We start from the raw sequence: 6,000 nt of genomic DNA, 5'->3' as shown, positions 1-6,000 counted from the left end.
GCTGGCATTGGTGTAGTAGTTATAATTTATACAGTTAGGGTACATTGCGTTCATTTTACAGTAGTCCTGTAGGACTGTCCCAAGCACATCCATCATTTCATGTGATGTGATGCCATGCTTTACTTCCTCTAAAAAAGACAGGGATAAATTGTTTCATTCTTGTAAACTGAAGACACTGTTTTTCAATTAAAAGCCAGGTTTAAAAAAAGGCTTGGGCCAGTTGCATTCAGTGGCATTTTGATCAGATTATTTTATTCTCGTGAACCGATAAACTCAATAATTGTCTTGGCATTGGCACGGCTGTCAAGATAATGTCTCTCGGTTGCAATAACCCTATTTGCTGCACTCCCCTATACAGCACTAATGAAATTGGGGTTTCCCTAATGTAGTAGTGAAATTGTTAAAAGCTCCCTCTACCAGTTGCTTGCTAACACTAATATTATAATATTCCAACTCCACTGTCCATATTTCTAAAAGGTTCACAACATATTATCATAGAGCAGCATTCTAAACAAAGAATAACATTATTGCCTGGAAACCATGAGAACAATTCCATATTTTCTCAATTTTTTATCAGAAAGAGGTCACCCAGAAGCATATTAGTGCCCCTTCAGCCTGGGCAGATAAAATGATTTTTGTTTTTATCTTCAGCACAGCGTGGGTAGCTGTAATAATTGATGACAGAAGCAGGCTGAAGTTGTAAAGGAGATTCTCACAGCCTTTGAATCGATGTATGGTGATTTCTCAGTGAAATCATGCAATAATTATCTGTTATGTTATTATCGTCATCTATTTCACAAAAATGGTGTTAACTTTCTTATTCATTTCAATAAGATCAATAAGAAAAATCTCAAGGGTAGAGTTCATTTAAATTGAGAATTTCTATTACTAGTGTATTATCTTATAAAAGTGAAGCGTTGGAAAGAGTCAGTTGTTGGAAATTTTAGAGTAATATTGGTAGTCAGTCCAGCCCATCATTGTATGCTGTGGCATATTATATGTGTGGAGTGTGAGGAAACATCTTAATGCTATTGGCTTTCTGGTAATGAAGCCATCAGTCTGATGAGGCTGGAGTCACTGGGTACTTGGGTTTCATGACTCAAAACAATTACTGTTGTTTTCTGGCTGTTTAGATCTCTGCTTCTTTGGGAATTTCACCCAGATTTTGAAACCTGGATTTTAGTCTGGGTAATGTATAGTTCAGTGCAAATATGCTTGCTTTCTGATTGTTTGTAAGGATGCCTGCCACTTGAGAATAATGCCATGGTTTTTGTTTGTGAATATAGTGTTATGTTTGACTTAATAACTTTTTACTGTCTGGCTGTTTTCATTTATGCTTTAATAATCATCGCCCTTAGTACAGAAGCACAGTTTATCAGCTACAAGAACTTTCCACGGCTCAGCTTTAGTCATTTCCTTTATTACCAAGAAAGTGCTCCTGTATTATTTAATGTCATCCTGTTATTGCTGTTTATTACTTCGACCACTTGATCATTTTGGTGATTTTCTCTCCCCTTTGCCCTCTTCCAAATAATGCATGCCAACAAGGGAATAGTTTATGATTCTAGTCATTACTAATATTTTCTTGATGAATAAATATCATGTGAATAGTCGCATTTCAAATAATGGTACCTAGAGTTTCTATATAGATTTTACTTGAAAATACTGATAACTTATTTTATTTATTTATTTATATATTTATTTATTTATTTTATAGTAGATATTTTAGCATTTTATTCATTTTCCTCCTATTAAAGTGATTCAGGTCCAGGTAATTTCTGTTATCCAAATGCCTCTGCCAGTTGTTAGAGACATGCTGATAATAGATCTGATACCCCAGTGCTCTGTGATCCACAGGGTGCACCAGACTGGTTAGTCACATATTGACTTAGTTCCTGCAGTGTAGCCCCAAGATAACCAGAACTTTCTTGTAGTTTGATAGCTCTCCTACAGAGTCTCTTCTCAAATGAAATGAGTTTTAATACACAGGTTTAGGCCGCATTCACATTGAGTTGAGCCATGGCTCTTCAAAGCCACGACCTAAATGTGGCGGACGTACATGAAAGGAAAACTGCCTAATCTTTTAATAGTCTCTCTGCCTTTCACACGCCTCCCCATGTGTCGTCCCTGCGGGGGTACAGTCATTAAATCTCGCCTCCCCATGTGTCGTCCCAATGGAACCGAGATTTAATGACTGTACCCCTGCAGGGACGACGCATGGGGAGGCGTGTGAGAGGCAGAGAGACTATTAAAAGATTAGGCGGTTTTCTTTTCATGTACGTCCGCCATATTTAGGTCGTGGCTTTGTAGAGCCATGGCTCAACTCGATGTGAATGTGGCCTTAGACACTGGACTGGAGACATTTTTTGAACCCAAGTAGAAGGTAGTGGCAATCTTTGGTGTGTTTGTTATTGACTCATCTTGAATAGAATGTATCTTCACAGACAGCAGGCTTGGACTGCTTCCAGTGAATTAGTACGTAGTACATGCCCATGGGTGTGGGGCTAGAAAATATTGGTCTTTTTGCTAGATAAAGATCCACACTTATTATGGAGATTACATTTTGTAACTAAGGCGGACCATCTAGGCTATCTGAAAAATGGCCGTCCATTGTATTGAAAGTGAGAACCCAAAAGGCAAATGCCTGGCCAATGCCAACCTTGGCTCAGAATCAAAATTTGACAAGATCTACACCATTTAGGTAGAATATACCTCTTTTTCTGTAAAAGAAATCTTTGAAATTACTGCCTACAGACCTGTAGTAGAATTAGTTGTCCATTGGTTAATTAAATATAACTGAGAGTGAAAACTGCCAACAATGGATTTTTCCCTGCAATCAAAATAGTGTCAGTGTATAATTTTAGTCTGATTCAATCAAAACTGTGCTACCCAAAGAGGACAGAGATGATCCACTTGGTGATTTCATCTCCATGATATGTCAGAAACGTCAATAACACAAGATGAATTATGAAGCTATAGATTTATATTGACATGAAACTCAATGCCACAGTTATTGCTGATGTCCCAGAGAGTGCTAATCAATTATTTTCAATAGATGTATTCAGCAGGATGAGTAACTAGTATGCTCTATGTGAGTGGAGATAAAATACAGGCTGTTTGTTTTCTTAGAACATGCAACTTTCTTCTAGTAAATACAACACAGTGGGTCTAGAGTTTAATGCAAAATTTATTTTCATCCAAATTTTATTTATTTATTTATTTATTTATTTATTTATTTATTTTAAGATTTATTTATGTTGTGGGATGTTCACACCTTTCAAAGAGTAGTTAGCAAACTCAGAAAAAAAGTTTGTGTTCTGTGATTTTTGTGCTGTCCCATTTTGACATTTTAGGCTTTAGCCAACTTCATTTAGGGCCCATTCAGAACCAGTCGAATTGGATAATAATTAGTTTACCGAACAAACATGGCTCCTCCCTCTGGAAAGTGTGCAGAAATTTAATTGCTTTGCCCTCGCTAGGACAGCACATGTGGGAGGCCAGAATCCATTGTCAAGTGTGTGTTATATTTTATCCACAGACAAGGGTCAGCTCATTCAGAATGCGCCCTTAGATGAATCTACAGTTGATATCTGCTAATCTCTGTGAGCCTGACATGAACCCTGACTGGAGTGGAGCCAGTTGGCAGCAATCAGTATACAAATAAAACTATTGTTTCCTTATGTCACTTTTTAATCAGGTTAAACCCTTAAGGGACTTTGGGCAACTTTACACAGTAATTAACAGTAAAAAGGGCCTTTTTTGTGGCTGCATTAAGCAGCATCTGAATTTTTTTTCTTTTTTTTTTTTTTTTATACCATTTCACTTGAAATATTCAGGAATTCTGACAGTTTCAATGGAGAGATATCATGCCAAGATTTGTTAACAGGGTTAGGCAGACTGACAATTATTTCTGAGTGGGTAAAATTGAATTATCAGTTGTTAATTGGATGAGGATTAGAGAGAACTAGGTTACTGCTGCCATCTGGTGGAGAGAGATACAGGAACATTGTCTAGTTTGGGGTTTTATGGAAGCTAATTCACCATAAATATGATAAGAGAGAGAGAGAGAGAGAGTGAGAGATACAGGAAAAGCAAAAGAGAGAGAGGGAGAGAGAGAGAAAAAAAATGACTTCTACCCGGTGTTTAGTAAGCATATTAAGCCTGCATTGCTCATGCCATAACCCAGTGCTCCCTGAGGACAGGGGTCATGATTATACTGCATATTAAGCCTGATTAACAGTCCAGTCATTAACACTTCCCTGAACTGTGGGGTGTAAAGTGATCTATGGCCCATATCGCACGGGGTTATGTACAGCCAAGCTGTTCCTCTATTTTTATGAAGGCTGTCCAATAATAAATACTACAAGGCATACAAGAAGCAGCATATTTTTCTATCTCTTAGTCTGAGTCAGAGAAAGCATATAGCATGTATAAGGTTCAGGGAGGGTGGGACAACAAAGGGATTGCTTGAAGTTAGCTTATTACGTCCACAGTTAGACCATAAAAAAGTATGAGTCTTAGGGTGCATTCCCAGAGATTTAGATCGATCCAGAGATTTAGATTTAAATCGACCTAACATCCTGGGGGTTCACACTAAATTGCAGTCAGCCGAGCGCGCACCATAGTTAATTACCCCCTTACAGCTTTTAGTAGGCAGGACAGACGCTTAAGCCAGCTAAGCTGACAGTAATCTAGTGAGACTCCCCACAGGGATAGATCGATCTAAAATCTATGGGAATGGTGTCTTATACAGATGTATTTGACTGAGAATATGACCTGAAGTTCAAGGTCATAACAAGACCTGAAGTTCAAGGTCAGCAGAAGACTTCAAGTTCAAGGTCAGCACAAGCCCTTAAGTTCAAGGTTATTTAGTGTTTTGGTGATGTTCTAGTCTTACAATTTTGCTGACATCAAACTACACAGTTTTGTCAGTGTTGTTGTTTGTAATAGCTCTGTATGTGACCTAACTAACAGTATTTAACCCACTGCAGTTGATAGTTGTTGTTTTACTGCTTGTTCAGCAAGGCATACCTGAGAGCTTTATATTTGATCATATTAGTGAGCTTCTTCATTTTCAAAACTCATCAAACATCGGTGAGGCAGTTCTTAATAAGCAGGTGTATGTGCAAATTAGAAAATGAAGAAATTATGCAAGCAAATGGCTCTGTATCTGAGAGCCACATCCCACCTGAAAAACTTCAGATTGGCTAGGCTAGCCAGAAAAAATTCTAGCTCAGGATAAACTAGCTGCTTTGAATTTCTATGTGTAAACATGACTATTATGTGTAACATTTAAAAGCCATTTTTCCAGATTGACACATAAAAATGTAATAAACAGTGCTGTCTGTATGAAGGATGGACACTTTCACAACCCACGCAGAGAGAGCTGTAGAGTTACGATAATGTTTCAAGTGGCAATAAGGAGCAGTTCATCTTCTCTAGGAAGTGCTATTTTATGCTGGCAAGGCTGTGGAGGACTCTGATAAGGGCGGTGAAAGAATGAGCTCTCTTAGATGAACAGAATTTAATTTTCTGTGTGCTTGTAAATTGTCAGTCATAGCTAATGAAATGTGTAAAGAGCTTTTGAATAGATAGCACATTGCAGGTGAAAATAGCAATTTTTTTCTTTGGTACTCTTTCATGTGGAGGTGACTCTTTGCACAAATTATTGCAAGTGAAATTTATCACCTTTCTCATACATTGGACAGCCTATCGTTAATATTAATAAGACTTACAAAGTAATCTTTTAATTGGGCCAAAGAATAATGTTATGAATTGATGGTCACCATTGAACTTAGACATTAGTGCAGAACTGGCTGATTTTGCCTTAAAAAATGAGTTTGGTTTAGACCTAAACCAATTTTATTTACTAGTAATTCTACGTGGCTCAGAATTTTTAGCTGTGTGCCTTAAATAAAATCTACATGAGCCCAGCAAGACTGTAAAATATATCTTCAGCATATCCCAGGTAGTACAATAAATTAATATACAGCCTGACAT

This window comes from Lingula anatina, chromosome 5 (assembly GCF_051362555.1).
Source record: "Lingula anatina isolate TDL-2025a chromosome 5, LinAna3.0, whole genome shotgun sequence".
Taxonomy (NCBI): Eukaryota; Metazoa; Brachiopoda; class Lingulata; order Lingulida; family Lingulidae; genus Lingula; species Lingula anatina.
This window is presented reverse-complemented; position numbering follows the sequence as displayed.